The sequence below is a fragment of the Anser cygnoides genome, chromosome 15 (genome assembly GCF_040182565.1).
Source record: "Anser cygnoides isolate HZ-2024a breed goose chromosome 15, Taihu_goose_T2T_genome, whole genome shotgun sequence".
NCBI classification, from domain to species: Eukaryota; Metazoa; Chordata; class Aves; order Anseriformes; family Anatidae; genus Anser; species Anser cygnoides.
The window spans coordinates 14,545,737-14,565,852 of record NC_089887.1 but is presented as its reverse complement, the minus strand read 5'-3'; the positions used below and the strand labels follow the sequence as shown (position 1 = coordinate 14,565,852).

General features: G+C 39.5%; 1 long non-coding RNA gene across 2 annotated transcripts in view; it reads left to right on the top strand.

The window, feature by feature from the left end:
• Positions 1–20,116, top strand: part of LOC125183042 (uncharacterized) — a 525,727-nt gene that overhangs the window by 167,661 nt on the left and 337,950 nt on the right. For both annotated transcript variants that reach the window (XR_010825017.1, XR_010825016.1), the window contains exon 3: positions 12,081–12,175. This is a non-coding gene — a long non-coding RNA (uncharacterized lncRNA). The remainder of the gene's footprint in view (positions 1–12,080; positions 12,176–20,116) is intronic.

Sequence of the window (20,116 nt, the reverse complement as noted above, 5' to 3'; positions counted from 1 at the left end):
TTTGTTTTTACTGTACTTTTCCCTATTATTTTCAACTATGCCAGTTTAGAGATGATCATGTTGTTTTCAGGTATGACCACTCAAATTTGAAGTAACTTGAAGTTATTTCTAGTTTTGTATCAGGATGAGTGAGAGAGAAAGCAGGCATTGCACTTCAAACTGATTTTAATACTTACAGGCACGTTGTGTGGAAAGTTGTATTAATTTTCAAATTAAAAAAACAGCAATAGCAATGCTGTTGATTCATCTGTAGGTTTTATGAGCAGCTTTGCCCTAATATTTGGGAAAATAAAGTGTACATGGAAAAATAAACATGAAAGTATTAATTATATTTATACTTTGCTTGTGGCTTGAGTGATAGTAATGTCAAAATAGAGACATTTAACTGAATGATCAATAACACAAGAGTGTAAGTCAAAGATTCATTATGTTTGGACTGACATGTCCAGTTAAATTTGTAGCAATGCTAATGATGCACCATAGGCAGACTACCTGGACATTTAACAAGTATGAGAAATGCTAGTGTACCTTAATCAGCCTTCCAGTGAATAAGCCTTGAGTTAATATTTTCTGTTTAGCGTTTTTTCTAAGTAGCACTTTCTAAGAAATGTTTAATTTGGCTTTCAGTATTTCAAGTGTCAGTTTAAATGGTTGTATTGTGGATGTGAGAATTCAATATGAATCTAATAAAACAGCTCAGCATAATTTGTTGCAAAAAAATCTATTGGTATAACAGCCACTTCTAATAGGTGTTGTTTCTTCAAAAATCAGTGAACACCATTAGATTTTTTGGCATTTTCAAATGCTCATTAGTGTCAGCCTCAGGGGTCTAGGATGGTCATTATTAAAGAATGAGCTCCCAAGAGAAAGGCTCTGCCAACAGAAGCCAACAAGTGACAGAAGTTCAGTAGTTGCTAGGTGAGTCACTTATTGAGGTGGTGCCTGGATAAATTAGCTTTCAGAATCTTAAACTGAACATGTAAAGCACACAGATGTCATGTGGCATATTCTCCAGAGGTTAAATTTAGGTTCCATAGCTCACGCTGCCAATTTTAAAGAAGGGAAATGTCAGCCATCACAGAGCTGAGGCTGAGGGTTTGTTGCTTGTGCAAATTCCACTGACATTGATATTAACTGACTCTGGAAGATAAACTATGGATCTGCTTCAGCTGTCCATGATTTCATCTGTATTAGTTATTAGTTCTCCAGTTTGTTCCAGCACAATACCAATTTGCTCCAGTTGACTTGACAAGCTTGTGTTTTGTGCCTCTTACTTGTCTAGAGGTAATTTATAATCCCAGCTACATCCCTATGTGATGGCACAGACAGGTATTATTTGTGCTGTTTACCAACTCTGGGAAGTTACGTAATCTTGAAGCGAGTACGTAAACATGTATTTTAGCAGTGTGAGATTTAGGGTGAGTGCCTGTAATGCCAGCTAAAATGTTAAGCTTCAGAACAGTCACAGATATTTTATTTTTGAAAAGAGAGCTTCAAAATCGAGACAAAGATGAAATTGAAATAAATATTTTTTTTCACTTAAAATCTAGCTCTCGTTTTTATATAAACACAATGTAAATCACTGCACTGTGTTTAGATAAAATTCTTTGGCAAACAGAAACTGTTCTGTAGACCACACAAAAACATTTTCCTATGAAGGTGACAAGTAAACCTCTTAATGCTATTTTGAACTCACCCAGTGCTTGGCTCGTCCTTTTCTATTTTGGGCTTTGTTCAGCTCCAGCTTGGTCAGAGGGAGATGTCACATTCAGTTATTTAGGAATCGGACTGTGCCTTGACACCTCCACCAACTGCTGTTTTAATTGAAAGCATCCCTAGAGCTGCTTCCCATCAGTGGTATTCATTTTTGTGATATTTACAGAACCAAATCATTGTAGTTGTCCCATTAAAGTAATACTAAAATAAAAGCTCTCTAGCAGTCTTTTGGGGCAGCCTGTGCTGAGCCCTGTGCAGGCATTCATCAGTGATGCCAGGAGCAAAAGGCCTGGTGGCATGGCCACTGTGCCAGGCCATGGGGGTCTGTGCTGCCTTCTCTGCTAGAGTCTCCATCCCAGAGTGGAGCAGGAGGGGCAACTAGGGCCTCCAGTAGCAACTAGCTTCGTGACATTTACACAGATCTGTGTATATTTTCTGAATTCTTCCATGCTTTTTAACGCTACTGCTCTGGCTTTATGGTCATCGTACCTTCAGGGATTTGGCCTGTCTCGAGCACCAGGCCTTGAGCACCAGGCTCAGCTGAGGCAGTATGCTCCTGCAGGCCCCAGATCCAGGGCTTGTGTTTTGCCTGGCACACAACAATAAAACATCAGTGGCATTCAAATAAGTGAGGAGGAACAGAGTCATATAAAAACCAAAATTCTGTAAGTCTGCTATATCTGGATACAGCTGCCTCTTCCCCTCAAGCTGAACCACACCAAAAGCAATTCTAATGTGGCTTTTTATTCTCTCAGACGATCACAGATCATGGCTGCCTGCAACCCAGCAAGCAGCAAGGGAGGGAAACCTATTCCAATATCCACAGAGGTCACCTTTTTGATAAAAGCACAAAATAGATAATTAAATTAATGTAATAATTGTACCTAGCCAATTACCTATTTCCTACCTGTACCATGGTCTTAATGAGCTCAGCTAATGAACTGTAATGTAATTAATATCTGTGGAGGGTAGGAGGAGTAATAAAAAAAACAGTAGTTTCCATATATGCCAGCACCTAATATATTTTATAATGGCAGGGAGGAAAAAAAAAGGGGGAAAAAAAAAAAAGGTTTGAAGATTGTTGAAAGAAAAATGTTTAATTAAGGGAGGGAGGGAGGTTTTAGGCTTGGCTCTTCTGCAGAGGCCTAGAAACCTGAAAAACATCCATGCAATTAAGGAAATACTTTAAAAATGCTCATTATTGTTTTTCTGAGACCATCCTTATAAAATCTGTGACGGAAAATGAGAATTTGAACTAAATTGCAGATCTAAGCTGTTATTGAGTACTAAGTACATCATCGTAACATGTAACCTTCTCAGGCAGGATCAAAGTTTCTGATGTACTGCAAAGGCTGTTTAGTTTGATCTAATTTTATCTTTGGGTTTGTGGATTATTTGGATCTGGGCAGCAAGCCCTGGCTGTCCATGGGCAGTGGTGAACCCTGCTCTGAGGAACCATGGTGTGACGTGTCCTCCAGTTCCCACCATGCACAGAGCAGGTTGGGTGTTTTTCAGCAGATGCACAGCTGTCCCAACGCTCTAGATTTTATATCGTGTGGCAGAGAATGGTGCATGTTACTGAACATAGTGATGGAAGTTTTGTGTGGAGACTGCCCTAGTAAAGTACAAAAAGGCATAGGGAGAAAGTAAAGTAGAAGAGAATCCTGCTGTGAATTTGGGTTTGTTTTCTCTGAATTAAGTTATGGTTATGCTATTAGGGAGGCAGTGCAGTAGATCTATTAACTGTAGCATTTCAGAGTCACTGGAAAACAATTTACATTTCTACTTCAGTATCTTAAAATCCAGCACTAGTTTTAATTATTAATAGACTTCATGCTATTATTATTTACTTGCACATATACATTAATCATTACATGGGTTTGCTAATTTTTCATTTCATTCAAAAATAAATAAATAAACTGTGACAAGATGCTCAGAGTCCTCAAGAGAATATGTTCCCCTCTGATGGGCAAGTAACATCTGCGGGCATTTTGTTGGCTTAACAGCGTGTCTGTCAGAAACTTGGTGATTCAGAAAATTTACTAGCACTCACCTAATGATTAATTAGCCTTCTCTGTAAAGAATGGGGTCTCTTCATTACATGTATTGTCACCAAGAGTTTCATCTGTTTGCTGTAACATTTATGCTAGAGACTTAGTAAATGGAATTCCAGTAGTCAAGAAATGAGTTAAGATTGTTTTTGTGAGCAGAAATCAAATTCAGTTCTAAATATTTAAGCAAGTCTCCCAGGATTTTAATCCATATGGGTCCATGTGGTATTATAGAAATGTTATATGTGAATGAAAATACTGTAGGATACTAATTAAATTGGTTGAAAACATTATTTTAGATGAAAGATAGATGTAAGAATGATTTTAACAAAAGTCATGTTTTATCTATGTAACATGCACTGTCTGAAAAATGTTTTAAATTTGTAATGTACCTTCAGAGTTTTGGTTTGCAAAGCCCTCATATAGCCACCTGTTTCATGTAGCCACACAGTTGTCCACTGCGGACACTTGAAGGACAAGGTCAAATGGGCACTTTGGGATCTAAATCCAAATAATTATCACCTGCACAGAAGTGAGTTAACGATTTGTTCTTGTAGGCAAATACATCCAGAGCTGGCATATTTCTTATGAAAATACATACTCAGTTACCATCACTTCAATTTAAAAAATATAACGTGAGCTTAGTTAAGTCCGTGTTCACATTTCATGAGATGTCCATACCACAATTCCTCCATCCCAGGTGGGTAGGAAGCAGATATAACTCTTGGCTGTAAATTGGCAAGAGAAATGCCAACTAACTTTAACTGATGGCAGCAGCTCAGTTCCTTCAGGCTCTAGCAAATAATGATTAAAGCAATCACACCTGTTTTTCGCTCTTCTCATCCCATATGAGATGGACTGTTGCTTTCTCCCCTGAGAAACAGTAGGTTGTTATTAGTAGCTTTATGTTTCTCCGTGAAATATTCTACACACTGATAGACTATTATTTGTCATCTTAATTTCTCCCCTTCTTCTCACCCTAGAGGGAATGGAAGTGAACATTTCCCACTTACAAGTAATAACAGCTGTAGGAAGAAGAAAAATAGGTCTAAGGTAGGGTTTGGGGATTTTTGGATTTTAGTTTTTTGTTATTATCGTTCTTAGACTCAGTTATTAGAAAGCTGGAAGTCTTTATATATATATACCTTGTCTAAGTATATAGGTATATACAGGTTCATTGCTATTGGTTATATTCGGGTTGCTTGTTGTAGCTGCCTCCGATTCTGTCGTTCCCTTTGGTGCTTGTTACCATCACATCAACCAAGTGAGGTAACACCATGTTTCTGTCCCTGTGCCTGTAGCTGGGGAATTGAGGCACTGACAGCTGAGTGACCTGCCTGGGTGCTGCTGTAAGGAAAGACGAAACCCAGTGTGGAGGTATGATATGCAAATCAAAGACAGAACTTGCTCTACCTGGTCTTTTTGTTTATCCGTGTAAATATCTACATTTCCTCTCTCTCTGGCTGCTAGTTTGTGATTAGAAAGCATAACCTTTACAAGAGGCTCCCTGTGGCCTGCTGCACCTGGCCAGATGACCTTCCCCTTGGATAGATGCTGAAGAGGACACTCTGTGCCCTCAGACACACTCTTGACTTTATGCCTACTGGTGGCATTGTTGTTATTCCCTTATCTAGATCGGGGGTACGAAGCTCTGGTGGTAGTTTGAGCCTAGAACAGCACTGAGGTGTCTGGGGGAAGCAGAAGCAGTTAAAGAATAGACACAAACAAGTTGTTTTACCTTTCAAATCTAACATGTTTAGTTTACATTTTTCCCCAAAGAAGGACAAATTCATTCTACGCTATAAAATTAATATTTAATATTTCCAAGAGTTTTCCTGGCAAATACATTTCAGTCTTGGAATAAGTTTGTTTGCAGAAGATGTGTTTTTGTTGTTGTTGTTTTTAAATATATCCAATAAGGAAACAGAGAAATGCCATGTGACTTGTGTGTCTAATTAAAACTATTCAGCACAGCTTGAATTTACAATTTTGATTTCTTGAAGTAATCTGCTTGTGAACAATCTAGAGGCAAGGAGTTATTCATAGAAACTGTTGAGTAAATAATTTTCAGATAATGAAAACATTCAAAAAAGTCAAGATAGTTAATTAGTGAGCAGAAGAAATTAAATTAATTGAATGAATAATTCATAATGAATTATTCACCCAGATCTATTTTACATAGTGTGGAAGGTCTGAAGAAGAGCCAGTGTTTGAATTAACTCTAAATGAAAAACCACATCTCTATTTCTGCTGTGTTGAGGTTATTTATTGATGTGTAAAAACAAGCTGGGTGAGTCAGTCTGTTTAATCATCTTACTCTTTTTGCTCTGTAATGTGAGTCATGCTGGATTTGAGACAAACATAGATGCTTTGCTTGCAAATGTGCATTAGGGAATATGTGTTAGAGGGCTCTTTTTTTTTTTTTTTTAATATATTCAAATATTGTGAGAGAAGCATGATCAGAGATGGAAAATGCTCTGGAAAAGCTATAAATTAGGTTTATGCCAGCATACTACTGCTTGCAGTTGACATGTGTCACAGCCTTGGCCAAATACTTCTGTTTAACTTCATCTTACTACTGAATAGAACTGTATCGAAAGATGGACTGTTGAAGCTGTATTTGTTTTCATGTGGTTGGGGAGGGCAATGGTTTCATTTTTGTTTTTCAGGATTTCTTTCTTTGCTTCTTATCCTTCAGGGAGAACAATTGTAATGGCAATCAAATAATGAAATATTGGAAACCTAAATTTGTGCTGAGGGGGTTGAATGCGGTTCTGCCCTGAGACATGGTAGTCAACGAGTGATCAGAGCTCACCTGTTTGTCCTTTTTGTTTTGTTTTCCTTCCACTGTGCTATGGAAGAGAACAAAAGTTCTTATAAGAACAGTGTCCCAGGACTGCATAAAAAGAAAAAGGGATTGGACAGCCATTTCCATTCCTTGAGCAGTCACAATGAGAAAACATAGCTCTTGGTTTTAGTGTGAGTGTATGCAGAGAAGTGAATATAATAGTTAGGCAGGAGCTATATCTACAATGTGTTGTGACTTCAGCTCTTGAGGAAACTGAACTTGAGGTGGAAGAGCATCTCAGAGTGTCGCTGCTTCACGTAGCGGTGATTCTCCTACTCTGAGATGAGTACCCTAGGGAAGTTAGTACTGCTGTTAGCATCTCTGTGGAGGAATAAGTAAAGTCTGAGTGATCTGTTGGCCCACATTATCTGTAGCAGGAGTGGGAGTGACTGTTTTTTTAATTATTTAATTGTTTTCGAATGAAAGTATGGCTGTGCAGGTGGATAGAGATAAAAGATAATTGCAAAGCTGAGTAATACTATCCAGCATCACCTAATATTGTCATAGTCCTTTTTTGTTCAAGTTTCTCTGTAAACTGGGAAATGTCAAATTACATATGTAAATTGCTGGAAAAACAGTGTGTATAGATATTGATAATAAATATATATATAGCCGTAAGAAAAGAAAGAGGTTGAACATTTAGTAAAACACATACCAAACATCATTTTCTTGGGCACTTGAAACACTGGAAGGATCTTAATAGGTTACAACTGGAATCAGAAGGGCACTTCAAAAAATGACTTTGTCTGGGTTAAAGGTAATTACAGGTAGTTCTCATTTTGCCCAGAGTGGCTCACTTAATCCACAGGGTGGACAGATGCTATGCTAGAGTCACCTTTGCCATTTTTCTGCCTTTTCTCTACATCAGTTCAATTTGGTTAATCCAATGTCAGAGTTCTGTCAAAGAGCACTGCTGGGCTAAATTATGGACTTGTTTCTGTTACATTAGTAAATTTGTTCCTGACTGAGAAGTGCTGAGGTATTCTAACTAAGCTAAAGCCAACTGAAGTGCTGAGTCAGAAAATCTAGGCCAGTCATGCCTAAAATTAGACCATAAAATGATTCTCGCTTATGTTTTATTTCTATATGCTTCCAAAGGCAGCTCCCAACTGCCAACATACCTAAGCTCTTAAAACCCCTCCTAGAGCTTGTTCAGGAGGAGAATCAGGTAGCAGATGGGTTGTGTTATCCATTTACTTCAGGTCATCTCCACATTGGCAGGTACCGAGCATGAACTGACTGGATGAGAAACAGGCTTTGACCACAGTTGGTTGGAAGGGGTGTGGAAGGAATGAAAAATATAATTGTAACTGGTTGTGGTTAGAGAGACAAAGCAGGCTAGAATTTAAAAGAAGATATCAAGAGGTGGTTGTGCATCACTGAACAACCATTTAGATTTGACTGCAATAGTACAGAATTTGTCATGGTGGTTTAGTTAACATGTTCAGTTTTGATGAAAAAGAAAGTGTCTTTGATCGCTCTGCAGAGAGAACAGAGTTTACATTTGAAATTGTGCAGTAGCTAATTCTGTAAGGTCATGCAGTTTAGTGCCCCCCTCCACTGCAAACTTGCTGAGGGGAGCAAAATCAGAAAAGCCCATAGAACTAGACGGAGAAAAATGATTAAGCTGTTCCAAAGAAAACCATGTATTTGCTTTATGTTCAAAACTGCAGATTCTGCTATCCTATTTTATAGGATAGTTGCATAAGATGTCATTGATAGCTCAATGGAGAGAAGAATATGCTAAATTGCACTAGATAGCACAAGACTCATGAAGGTGAAGATTTCACAGCCTTTATTCAACCCACGGCAAGATTCAAATCTTGTATTATAACATTTTAAAGAAGAGTATTGTCTTTGTCACTTTTCAAATGGCTTGTGCAGCAATGCAGAGGTCAGGAGGGGAAGCCCTGGAGATGGTTTTGTCCTGCTCCCACCATGCACAGCCGGAGTGATTCCACACACCGTCCTCTGGCTGGTTGCGTGCTCTTCACTCCCCAGCTGGTCTGTGGACATATGTGGCTTCTCTTAGTAACAGCTGGGCCACGGAGATTGTTAACCATGTGGACACCTGGCCTATTGCACACTGAGAACAGGCCACGTTACTTTCTGCAAGCCAGCAAACAGCTGTCAGATGGTGACAATCATAGGTTGTTGCCAGCCTGACCAGTTATTGGTCTGTAAAGAAATATTTTGGGATAGTCAGTCTTCTCCACTTGTCTGCATTTTGTAAATATTAAGAATCCACAGAGTCTGAAGGCTCTCAGTGCTGTGACATGACATGATATAATATTTTGGAGCCATCCTTCTCAGAAGGATGGGAAGAGTTTGTCATGAAATCTTCCATCACTGCTTGTCAAGAGATGATTTTCAGACCTGTCCCAGGATCAGGCTGTAGATGTAAGTTTTGCAATGGTCGCCAGGACAATTCACAAGAGGGAAGATGGCACAGGAGCTTACATCCTTCCTTCCAATGATCAGTCGTCAGCTGTGTCTGCAAAGAAAAGTGGCTGAATGCCCAGCGTGCCATTAGCAATCATATTATTAATATAACGGGACTCCTTGGTAAGTTGGTCCCAAAGGGAGGACATTGCTTCAGTTCTGCTGCCCTCACAAATTGCTGACAGCATCAGGTCCACAACAGAGGGACAGATACTGCCCGTATTTGGACCAAGCCTTTGCAAAACCAAGTGCCCAACCCACCACTAGTGAAATCTAGAAGGACCATTTCTAATATAAATAGATAAATGCCAAATTCTGTTTTTTGGTTTGTTTCTTCTTGTGTGCGTCTCTGTGTATCTCTTTTTTTTTTTCTTGAATCAAGTCACCAACTTGATTTTCTGTTTTTTTTTTCTTGTTTGGTTGTGTTTTTTTTTTTTTTGGTTTTTTTAAGTTTACAGCAGGACTAAACTGCAAGAATACTATTTGAGCTGAATTATTATAAAACTTGGGAAAGAAATAGCTAAGCAGTATTTCATGGCTTATATCTGCCAATGGTATCATTAAGCAATTGAGGATTTCTAGTATGCTGTGAATAGAATATATCTATTTATGTACTTTTATTCCTTTGTTGTTGTTCATACTACAAATGTCTTAAAAATAGTGCAAGAAAATTTGACACCTTGTAAAGAAAGAGGTATATTTATTGCAGGTTTGAATTTCACTAGGAAAGCTCAGAACTGCATGAGGCTCTCAACTATAATAACCATCATAGTTTTTCTTCTACCTTGATACATCTCAGAGGAATGTTGGTGCTTAGTATTTAATGTTCTCTTTTTGATGTTGTTTGTTTGTTTGTTTTATGGTCCACATTGATATAATAGATCCTATAGATGTAAATTTCAAAGTCTGAGTGACTGGCAGGAGGATTATTGTGGTTTTGTGACGTTCTGTGAAATAAATAAATAATGCTGCCTTTGCTAGCCAGACCACTTATCCGTGGGGTACTCAGCCTCCCAACCTGGAAGTCTGGGACAGGGAGCAGAATAAACAAGTGGAGACAATGGAGCAAAATAAACAAGTGGAGACAATTAGAGACCTGCTGCTCCACATGGACTGTCACAAGTCCATGGGGCCAGATGGGATCCACCCAAGCGTGCTGAGGGAGTTGGCAGATGTGATTGTTGGGGCTGCTTTCCGTCAACTATCAGTGGTCATGGTCATCTAGAGAGGTCCCGGATGACTGGAGAATTGCTAATGTGATGCCCATCTATAGGAAGGGTCGTAAGGAGGAACCAGGGAACTACAGGCCTTGTCAGCCTGACCTTGGTGCCAGGAAAGGTGATGGAACAGGTCATCTTGAATGTAATCACACAGCATATGCGGGACAACCGGGGGATCAGGCCCAGTCAGCATGGGTTCATGAAAGCCAAGTCCTGCCTGACCAACCTCATCTCCTTCTACAACCCGGTAACCCACCCAGTATATGAGGGAAAGACTGTTGATGTAGTCTACTTAGACTTTAACAAGGCCTTTGACACGGTCTCCCATAGAATTCTCCTGGAGAAGCCGGTAGCCCATGGCTTGGATAGGTACCCTCTTTGCTGGGTTAAAAACTGGCTGGAGGGCCAGGCTCAGAGAGTGGTGGTGAATGGAGTGAAATCCAGCTGGTGACTGGTCACCAGTGGTGTTCCCCAGGGGTCAGTGTTGGGGCCCATCCTCTTTAATATCTTTGATGATTTGGATGAGGGAATTGAGTGCACCCTCAGTAAGTTTGCAGATGACACCAAGTTGGGGGGAAGTGTCCATCTGCAGGAGGGTAGGAAGGCCCTGCAGAGGGACCTGGACAGGATGGGTCAATGTGCAGAGGCCAATGAGATGAGGTTCAACATGGCTAAATGTCGGGTCCTGCGCTTTGGCCACAACAACCCTCTGCAGTACTACAGGCCTGGGGGAGAGTGGCTCGAGTGCTGTGCAGAGGAAAAGGATCTGGTTGGTCACCACTTGAATGAATATGAGCTGCCTGGCTCCAGCTGCCACTTCAGAAAGGTGTATGTTCCCTGTGGGTCCTGTGTCATATTCTGTATTGGGGAAATCTTTGAGAGGATGAAATGGGGGAAGGACCATCTTCAACATCTAGAGGGCTTCAATGGCACGACTGGAAAAAAAGAGTGACCTCTGAGCTAGGGCTGTGGGGTAGATAGGCTCTCAAACCTTTTGTTTGGCCTATCTGAAGAGAAACAGATGTGTATTTTTTTGATTGTTTTTAATGGTATGTATTTGTTTTTCAAGAGAATTAACTTAATGTCTCCAAAAGTGTGTTAAAAACAAACTTCATTTAAAAAACAAAACACAACTAAGAATAGAGATTTTTGATCCAAGTATCTTAGATGTTTTATGGGCCACTTCTCAATGTCTTTTGACTGCAATGGCACTCGTACTTACCTTAACCTCTCTGGAAATCGATAGTGTAAAGGCAATTAAACTGTTGTCTGCATTTATTTATCTGTAAAATCCCACATGCTAACAAAAGATTCCAAGAAAAAAGCTGCTTCCAGAGTCACAAAGTACTATTTACTATTTGTCCTAGGAGTGCCAAAAAGTCCACAACTTTACTATAGTCAGTCACCAATTTGTTCACAGCTGTCCCTGTAGCCTGGTACAAAATTGTTTCTGTTGGCAGATCTAGTGAGTACTGTCTGACATGGACATTCTTCAGAGAGACAGATTTTCTCTCATACATTTTCATAGCTTCAGAAGGGCTTTTTTTCCTTTCTTTTTCTGTATGGGGCTGTTAGTTGCAGGTGGGTACCTTTGCATGGGTGAATGGGGAGAGCAGGTTGAACTGACAGTTAATCAACAGCTGGCATTGTTCCTAGCTCACTGCTCTGTAAAGGGCACAATGCTGAATCAATTAAAGAGAATTTTAAATTGGTTTCAGTGAACAGCTCCTGTAGAGATATGGACTCTGGAGAGTATGTTCCTCCAGTCTTGCGAGTTTGGCTAACTACTTCATCTCCCCATAGGTGTGAGACTGAGGAGGCTTCACTGGTGCTGATGCCATGAATGGAGAGACGCTGCTGGATAATTCAAGCAAGGGAGGAGTCTGAGCAGTGGCAATGTAAGTTAAGAATCACTGTGCCTGGCAGTACAATTCTGAATATATTTTGGGGATTCATTTTTTGCGAGAGAAACAGGGCTAAAGCACTGGAGAGTCTCCTAAAAGAGTGTGTATTTCACCCTGAATAGTTTGCAGAACCAAAGCCCAGTAAAAGTAGGTAATGCTGATGTAAGTTATGAACATTTTAAATGTCGAAGGTCTTTCCCCAGTAAATTTTGAAGTTTTCTTTGGGCCTTTAGAGTACCATTTCTGCATACATTCTCAGCTTGCAAGCAGGCTGTCTGGACACAGTGGCAAGTGGGTCACGCTACATTTGTGACAATATCTGAGAGAATTTCAGTGTTTTCTTGGTAATAGTGCAGTGTCTCCAAGTGAAGAAACAGCATTATGATGTCTGGGTGATCTATATCCAAATCAGTTCTGTGTGCTGGCAGAGGCTTAACCAAACTGAGTGCCTAGGTTGGATATGCACATAAATGTTTGCTCTTGTAAATTGAGAATGATTAACCAGGCATCTGCCTGATCTTTTGGGGTACAATCAGCTTGATGCCAAAACATGCTCATATAAACGCAACTGGCATGGAGTCTGGTCATCATTTTATTGGTCTTGATGAGGTAGTCAATACCCAAAAAGAAATGATGGAAGTGCAGAGGAGAATGTTTCTGATCATCTTTCTGATGTTTGGGAGGACAGGAGTTCCTTCATGCACAGTGTTTAGCAATGCACTCTATGATAGCAGCACTTTTATTATTCATATAATACATACTGTGCACATTTCTCAGATAAGTTCATGTCCCCCTTTCCAAAGCGACTGAGTTGTTTTTTCTATATCTGCCATATATTTGACTTAATAGACTGCCAATTTTTTTTTTGTGAGGTGTGTTAATGGCTTGATGATGTCTTAAAATACAGCATCCCAAGCGCTGTACTGTATATATACTTCTTAATACCTTTTCTATTTCCTTTTGCTGTTTGATGATCAGTTTTTGCTGGAATACGTTTTGCAATTACAATAAGAGATTTAATGTTGTTTTGAACTCTGCCAAAGTCTGATTAGATTTTCTGTTTTGGCCAAACTCATTTCTTTGTGCTTCAATTTTCTCTATATAAAATGTTTAGATTGCAGATTCTGGTAATTAACTGCATGTCTGATTTTTAGTTCAGCAAAAGGTTAACCACCTTCCATAAAGAAAAATCATATTTATTTGGAATGAAAGGATTATAGGGGGGACATAAAGTAACAGGAAAGCAGTTTACATACAGGTCTGGTTTACCAGGAAGTCACCAGCACCAGCACTGACACAGAGCTCCTAATAGAAAAGTAACATATAATATCTTCTCATGGGTTTAAGAGTTCTGGTAGCAATTCCATACTACTCCCAGATCCTGGAAAAATATTTCTCCCCATAGGTAAAAGCATTCAGTGTGTATATTTTTTAGTCATTGTATGATTTCCTCAGGAAATAAACTGCAGTTGTCTGCATCACTGTAAAATATTAAGTGGTCATTAGTTAACTCATCTCTTGCACTAGCTTGTATCAGGCATAGTGTAACCAGCAGGACCAGGGAGGTGATCGTTCCCCTTATATTCTGCTCTGGTGAGGCCGCACCTTGAGTATTGTGTTCAGTTTTGGGCCCCTCAGTACAAGAAGGACATCGAGGCCCTGGAGCATGTCCAGAGAAGGGCTAGGAAGCTGGTGAAGGGCCTGGAGCACAAGTCCTGTGAGGAGTGGCTGAGGGAACTGTGGTTGTTTAGTCTGGAGAAGAGAAGGCTCAGGGGAGACCTTATCGCTCTCTGCAACTACCTGAAAGGAAGGTGTGGGGAGCTCGGGGTCAGCCTCTTCTCACAGATAATCAGCCAGACTAGAGGGAATGGCCTCAAGTTGTGCCAGGGGAGGTTTAGGTTTGAAATTAGGAGACATTTCTTCTCAGAAAGAGCAGTCAGGCATTGGAACAGGTTGCCCAGGGAAGTGGTGGAGTCAGTGTCCTTGGGAGCATTAAGGAAAGGTTGGACGTGGTGCTGAGGGACATGGTTTAGTGGGTGACATTGGCAGTAGGGTGATGGTTGGACCAGATGATCTTGGAGGTCTTTTCCAACCCTTATGATTCTATGATTCTAGTGACGTAAATTCCTGCAGGAGGCCCTCCTTACCTGGAATCTTTAGCTGGCAGTATAACATCTAAAGAAAGACACTGGTATCACTGCTGCTGGCTTGAAAAGTCAATGAGCCACAAAGCTGGGTTGGGAAGAGAGCATTTACAGAAATAGTACTGCATACATGCCATCTCCTGGACAATTGCTTTTGGCAGTGGGACAGATCACTTGAACTCTACACTGGGCTTTGGTCTGAACCCATATAGGCATTATGCTCCTAAGAAATAAAGATATATCTATTACAGTTATTTGTTAGTTTTCAACAATACTGCAGGTATTCATGAATTTGTACCAGGCTGCCCAGAAGAGCCAATAGAGATTGTGCTTGGTATATTAAGAAACAAGCCCTGACCTGAAGATCTTTACAGGCCAACTAGACAAGACCGACAAAGTTTAGGGGGGAAGTAAAAGCCAAGAGAAATGACGTGATTTGTTCAAAAAGACACAGCAAGAGCTGGGAGAAGCCTCGGGGTCTTGCTTGATTGTTTATCCTGTAGGTCGAACAGCGTAGATTTTATTTTTCTGTTGAAGCTTCTTTTATATTTATTTAGAGCTTTATTTCAAATTTCTAGTGCATTCCTTATGTAGACATCACCTTTTCACAGTTATTTATTCTCTTCTATATTAGTGAAAGTCATAAGGTTCAAATTATATCATGTCACTCAGAGTGGGAGAAATAGGAAAGCATTTTAAGTCTGAAGTTGGATCCTGATTCAGTTATAACTATCAGCACATGCTTTAGTCCTGATATTGCTGAAATCCACTATGTTTTACTTGCTTTTTCTAGACATAAGTGTTTTGATAAATTGAAGTATTCTTGTGTTTGTAGGACTGAGAAATTATCCAGCCTTACTTTGTGTGTCAGAGTGCTAAGCCCTAGAGAGGCCAAAAACTTGTCTCTTTATCCAACATGAACATCTAATTCTTCAGGGGTCCATCTCTCTGCAGGGAGGTACAAACATTTTCAGCAATCTTGCCAATAAGAATTGAGTAGATTGAAGCTTTTTAAAAATGTGGACAGGCTCTATTGTCTTGTTGTTGTTCTTTGGTTTGTGGTGGTGGTGTTCTTGTCTCGATTTTTTTTTGTTTGTTCTCCAAACTACCTGTTTTTTTTCTGCTTATAACTCCTTTTTCCTCTTCCTGTGAAAGACTACCTGTCCATCCCCTGGTAATTTTAGAATGTATGCCGGAAGCTCCTTCTTCAAAGATATATCTATACAAGAATTCTCAAGTGGGTATTGCTCTCCCTTGATGTGTGTAGTTCTTTCTGCAAGAAATAAGAAACTCACACTCTGTCATTCCCAAAGAACAAGCCAGATCTTTCTTTTTTGAAGAAGAAGAATATGTTTTAAATCACAGTCACTTTGAATTCCTGTATTTTCTTTGTACCTGCACGCTCCCCAGTTCTCCTGTTTGACAGCAGCAGGTAAAGCTTCTCCCCTCTAAACTCTCAAATTTGTACTGCATAGCAAAATCATGGAGAGGGTGTAGGGAGAGTTGTCATTTCTTCTGCTTCACAGCAAGGATGGAAGGGGGATGTCCATTACATGCTAAAATTTGGAGGATAGTATGAATAGAGCAATTCTAACTTTTGCATAGAGTTGGTGGAATAAACAAACACTCCTAAGGTCTGCGGAAAGAAAACATGTTATTCATCAAATTTATTTCACCAGTGAAATTAGCTGACTATATATCACATCTGATGTCCTTACTTAGAAAGCTATTACGTCTAGCACAAAAGAAAAACTGTTCACAAAACGCTGAGCTACTCCTATATACAGATGTGGCCATTACTTATAAAAGTCAAAACAGGCATAAGATTTTCTTTTAGAGATTAGTACACGTTTCTTGTCTTAATCTGCAATATAAAATGACAAGAGAAGACTTGAGGTTGAGAATTGATTCTGTGATAGGAAACAGGAGAGATGAAAGAAGACAAGATGACTATGGGAGAGTATAAAGCCACAAACCAATTATAGTGCAAAGCTTTTGTTTTCAGTCTTTGTTTTGGTGCAGTTCAAAGCCCATCCCAAGCACTAAACAGCTCTCAGTACAGCAAAAACACACCCTTCTTTTAGGTCAGAGCCAGCAGAGGTCTTTGATTCAGAATGTCACTGGAACTGGTTTATATTTTCTTGAGAAAGTAGATGTATGCTAGGGCATGAATCAAAATGGTAGAACCTTTTTTTTTTTTTTTATCTTACCATTCCCCAGTGCACATTTAGAATACAGTGTGGAATAACTGGCAAAATACTACTTTATATTAGTCATAATGAAAAATTAGGTTTTAGTGCTGCACTCTGAGGACATGGACAAGATCAGTTTGGAGCCTATCTACTCCAAGCTGAGAGAACACGGAGTAGTGTCAGAACAACGCTGGGAATTGCAAGCATGTGGGTAACTATAGTCATAAAATCAGTTTAATTTGATTTTTACACTGCTGATCTGGGTCCCTAGTTGTCATCTGCATAAAAATGGTAAAAAGTGATCAACTGCTTAATATCACAGTAGGATATAAATTTCAAACAGAAATACTGGTCTCTTGAAATACACCAAAACTTCAGAAAATGAGGTGACTGCTTCATAATCTTGTCAATAGAGAGGAAAAGAAAGTTTTGCTTGTTCTTTTCTTTTGTGTGTCTTTGAGTCCAAAAATTCAGAAGCTTTCTCATAGATTTGGGTTCTCCTTGGTTTAAATAATAAATGGTAACAATGATAACTACTCTTTGTAATCAAAATACTCATTACCTCTGTTAGTAATAATATTTCAGATGTTAACCAAGTAGGCATGCCAAAGATGCTCTCAGGAAGATGAAATTTTAAATCCTGAAGTGAAATTCCACGTCCCCTGATAATGGCCACACTCCCTCCTTCTCATTTACTTGCAAGTCACATACTGTCTTGATAGATAAACTATGAATATAATGTATTGCACTAATCCACTCTAGTGACCTAAAAGCACTCTAACAGGTGATCAGGTTGTGTGAACAGCAGCCTAAAAAATAGCATGTGCTAATTTTTGTCACTGAGGAACTCAAATGATCTTTAGCTGACGTCCATGCATGGCTTTGTATCTGTGCTGCAGTTTCAAATGAGGGTGTGTCAATCTTGCTGTTTGCTGCTCAGAGCAAACATCATCACTAGATGAACAATAATAAAATGAAGAAATAAATTCTCATGTTGTTTTTAAAAATGTCATTGGGTGGAATTTAGTTTTACGAATATCAGCATCGTGTGTGCGTGTTTGTATTATTTTGAAAGTTCCTTAGCATGTAGCACTATCAGGATGTCATTCTCACTGGAAAAAAACTAAGAACATTGTTCTGGTCATTTGTGCTCATCTTAAAGAAAGAAAGGCAATGCATTTACACTTTAATACTGTGTCATATAAATAGACATCTATGGCTCTGCATACATTATTAATATGGGTTTATTGCCAGCTTTATTGGTTTCACTACTGCTTCTCCTCTTGGGAAGCCATGTAAAATACAGAGACTGCACAAATGCTGGCATTACGAGAGCCGCTGTATACAAAGCAAATAACATTGCACAAGTACAAATATTCACTTCAGTTGCTTCCTGCAATTCAGATAACGTAATAACAAATAGTCCATAAATGCAATCCCCCTAGCTACTACTACTATTCCATGTATTTTATGTTTTTATCTAGGACACTTGTGCTGCTATTAGAATACTGAACAAAATTTTATTCCTATATTTTGTGACAAGAGAAGTGAATTCTTTTTAAGAAGAAACCAAAAACATGAAAAAATATTCAGAACCACTATAACTGTACAGCAGATGCTAAGGAGCTCTAGTACTGAGTTTGTTTGGTTCTAAAGAGCCACATTTCTCTGTTTCACATCAGAAATGAGTTTGAGCCTTGAACTAAAGAGAAAATAGAGTGTAAAATACATACAAAAGGGAAACACTGAAGACAGGATTATTATCAAATATTAAACTTAGGTAAATCACTGACACGTGAAAGCTTCCTAACCTTTTGAACCTCAGATTGATGCATACAGGTCACCAGTTCAATAGTCCCTATTCTCCCACTTTCAGATTTTATTTTTGTGCATAAAATAATACAGTAGTCCACTAAATGCTGAATATGAGAGATGATTCAAACTGGAAATTTTGTACAGTCCAATGTACAAAATTTTTGTGTGCCCCTCCATGGAAATAACAGCAAGGAGATTGGTTCTGTAGCCTATGGTGATGCCACTGCCAACAAATACAGGCAGACTCATCCTTAGCAAGCTGCTTCTGGGCTTTTGTAATGGAAGCCGTGAAGAACAGACTGGAAGGAAGACAGAGTGGGATATTAGGAGGAAATATTTCCATGTTTCAGGTGAAAGTATCACACTTAAGAATTTGGTTTCCTTTTTCTCTTATGCATGTGAAATGATAAAAATCTCTTGAATTTTTACCCTCAAATGTGTATGAAAATAAACATTGGTTGTTGAAGAAATGAATGTGTGATGAGGTTGAAAGATGGTTCTGTGCCACTTGCATTTAGAGAGATGTCCAAGACAAGTGTGGCGTGATTTAAAATTAGATAGCAGCAACATACAGTCAGCTGAGGCTAAATCAGTGAAAAGTGCAAGTATAGGCCCTAGCTTCAGAGAACACTCTTGAGATAACTTCAGTTGCAGATCCACCACTTGCTCTTCTGCTACAATGTGCTGTAGGTTTCTGTTATACATTTCTCTCACCTCTTCACTATAATTTCTAAAGACATCCTTCTTAATCTTGTGTTTCTCTCAGAAAAAAATGTGTGTGTTAATTTATTTACTTTCTCCAGCATCCAAACCTTTTCAATTTCCTACCTCCTTCCCACCCCCACTCCACACAATTTCCCATTTTTTTTCTTTTTTCCATTCCAGTTGTAACCTTCTTTCTTTTGAGTCTAAACATCCTGCACTGAACTTAAACATGTTTCTTTTGGGACAATATATGATGTAATCAGGACTTACTGGTCACAGCATCTTTTTAAGTCTTTCACAAGCCCTGGTTTTGATAGCTCTTCACCTGTCTGTCATTTATTTCTCTTTATTCCAGTTTACCATCTCTGTGAGGATTTCTTGCATCTGTTTTCTCTGTCTGCGACTTGTTCTCCCATGGACCGTCCCAGGGCTGCTCCCACCTATCACAGGTGCCTCACAGACCTCATACAGGTCATACTGGGGCTTGCCATAGGCTGGGCCCTGTAGCTTTCCATGGGCCCCATGAGCTGAAGGACTACTGTGTGAAATGCCCGGTCTTCCAAGGAAAACTTCAGTGCTGCTCTTTTTGTTCCCTTCACTATGGCAACTTGTCACAGCTGGACTTTCTATTCCACTCACCTTGTTTTGGAAGGGCAAGCTACTGCCTTCTTCAAGATTTGGGAGGGCAGCTCCCATCCCTTGCAGATCTTCCAGCATTAAAGGAGCTTTCTGTAACAAAACAGAGACAGAGAAGAGCTTTATAAAGGTCTCCATGAGTCTGACACTTCATGCTCAGGAGCAAGTATTCTGATGTCTCCATTCCTACCCCTGTCAGCATTGATCAGCCTCTCTTACCTGACACAAGCTTTTATTGCCCTCAACTGCTCTCCATTTACACAGAGGTTAAATCTCCCTCTCCAAAGTTGTTGAAAACAACAGTGCTTCCATTGAACATAATAAAGGCAGGTGGATTTGGCATAGTTGTTGGGGCTTTTTGTTTTGGGGCTTTTTTTTTTTTTTTTAAACAGACACTAGGCCATGGAGTAGGTGCAGCTTAAAAACTTTTTCACATCCTGACA